Below are 2,814 nucleotides of genomic sequence, written 5' to 3'. Positions count from 1 at the left end.
TCATTCTGACAACTATTAAAAAAAAAAAAAAACAATTGGAAAGAAATGAAGCATGTCCGTCACACACGCCAGGGGCTGCCTTTTGATCTCTGTCTCCCTATATTCAAAGCCTCACTCCACAAGACAGCCTGGCTCCTTCTCCCCAGTCACTCTTAACCTCCCCCTCAACTGCTCTAAGGACACTTTTCTCTTCCAGGTGGCATCTTTTACCAACCTTAGGATCATAGAGGCTCTGGAGTGGGTAAAGCTGCAGAACACCCTCTTGTTTCAAAAGAGGGTGAGTAATTCACACCTCTCCCTTTGCACTGACTCTCTTGGGGGGTGGGGGTTGGGGAGTAAGAGCTGCAAACACAATCCATCGCCAGTAACTGTGAGTTATCCTCTCCCATTCTACATGAGAGGACAGGACTCCAAATGTGATCATGGCAAATGCAAGTGACCTTGTTCCATACAGAGAAAGGTATTTGCAAACTCAGAACTCATCACTGTCCTTCACACATCCTACCACCCAGCACCCTTAAATACCCCAAGTTTCCCAGTACTTTTCTAGTCGCAGATCCTACGCATTAAGGTCACATAACCTATGCATATCTTTCACTTTTTGCTTCAAATGAGTGCAAACTGAGTTCTGGTTGTTGTTGGGTTGTTTGTTTGTCTATTTGTTTGCAATATCCTTAAACAGTCTTCCTTGCATGTTTAAAAATTGCTTGTATGTCTGTCAACAGATGAATGGTTAATGTGGTGGATATACAGACAATAGAGTATTATCAGCCGCAAGGAAAAATAAAACATTTGTCATTTACACAAAAGTGAGTGAAACTGAAGAACCCAGAAGGCAAATATCACAAGTTCTCTTATAAGTAAGTAAAGAAAAGGAGGAGGAGGAAGGTGAAGCCAGGACATGGACATAGATGAGAGAATATCAGGATAAAGGAAGGGAGAAGAGACAGTAGAAAAGAAAAAAAAGGTAGAAGAGTTAATTATACAAGTATCTAGAGAAATCCAACAGTTAAACTTATTCATTTTACTGTTAAAATAATCTGTGTAATTATAAAACTCTCTGCTCCAAATCCCACTTTAGGACATTACAAAAAATATCAGAGAAAAATAAATGAGATATATTTTTTTCCCTATCCGATCTGGTCAGCTCACCTTAGACCTGTCCCTCATACTTTCTTTCCATCCGTGTTCACTGAACACATTCTGACCATGTTTACATCCCTGGATTAGATTCCTCTCTGCTTCTGTCCCACGTCCCTGGCATGATCAGCAAAGGCCCTCACTGCTGTCTCTAACAAGATGCCTAAGCTCAGCTGAACACACAGCCCATGAGCCAAAGCCGCCTGACTTCTCTGCTGCCACTGACTACTGTTCTGTATCTCACTTAACTGATGCTTTTCACTTTGATCCCTGGGGTCTTCTCCAGTCCAAAATATTTTTTTTCACTAAGATTCTTCTCTCTCTCTGGAGCATCATTTAGTGCTTCCTCAAAAGAACGTCCAAATGAAATCCCAAACTCTCTATTTTCTTTATAACAAATATCCCTCCTCAAAGGAAATTTTAAAACAAGAAAAAAGAAAAGAAAAAATAAAACAGATGTCTTGAGCTGAGCATGGTGGCACATGCCTTTAATCCCAGCACTCAGGAGGCAGAGGCAGGTAAATCTCTGAGTTCGAGGCTAGCCTGGTCTACAGAGTGAGTTCCAGGACAGCCAGGGCTACACAGAGAAACCATGTCTCGGAAAAAACAAACAAACAAACATAAAAAGATGTCTCCATGGGCAAGAGCTTTTCCTGAAGTACTATGGGATTCAAAATGTACAGGGATAAATCACTTCTTAGGATCTCTTTACTTATGAAATGTAAGTCTCCATAAATACTTTAGGGGGCAAAGTTGCTCTTTTGTGTTCCTATTTTCATTTTTGTTGCTGTGATAAAATACTCTAACAAAAGCCACTTAGGAGAGAAGTGTGTTGTTTTTTATCTCACAGGTTCAGGTTAGATACTAGCTGGGAAATGAGTTACAGGAGCTTGAGATGTTATATCCCCAATTTAAAAAAACAAAACAAAACCAAACAGGAATTAATTACACGTTTGTACTCATCTTGCTTTCTCTCTTCTTTTACAGTTCAGAATCCCTTGCCTATGGAATGGTGCCACCCAGCGTGGACAGCCTTCTCACCTCAATGAACACAGTCAAGAGAATCCTCCACAAACATGCTCCCAAGGCAACTTGATCTAGGTTTTCCTCACTGATATTCTCTAAGCAGGTGATACTGGCAGGTGTCAAGAGAATGATTAAAACTCATCATTACATGCTTCAGATAAATAAAAATGGAACTACAATATAACTTCACCAGCCACTAAATTGTAACTGGATATCATCATTAGCCCCAAACATGGGTTCCATGTGCCACACCCACTCCAGTGGAGTCTGCGTGACAAGTCCAAAAGCTTGGCCGCAGTCCTGAGGCAAAAAATTTCACGGAAACTGGTCTCCTCTTAGAGGTCCTTGGTGTCCCCTAACACAGATGTTGTCCAGATTTGTCCTTGCGATAGTCGATGGAGGGTTTTTGCGGACTTTCTCTCAGTCTTGCTCTATTATACGTATAGAGGTGCCCCCAAGGAATGATTTGACTAATAGCCAAGTTAGATTGGACGTTGTTTCCTGGCCTCCACCAGTATCCCAACATCCTAGTCAATGCTGAGCTGACCGACCATCGGCTTGGAATTTTGTAAAGAATGTTACTTATTCAGACAAATTGCCTCCAGTATTGAAAGATAGTTAAGGAAATCGGGGGGGGGGGGGGGGGGG

This window comes from Mastomys coucha, unplaced genomic scaffold (genome assembly GCF_008632895.1).
Source record: "Mastomys coucha isolate ucsf_1 unplaced genomic scaffold, UCSF_Mcou_1 pScaffold13, whole genome shotgun sequence".
Classification (NCBI taxonomy): Eukaryota; Metazoa; Chordata; class Mammalia; order Rodentia; family Muridae; genus Mastomys; species Mastomys coucha.
The sequence above is the reverse complement of the archived record's forward strand: the minus strand, read 5'-3'. Positions refer to the sequence as shown.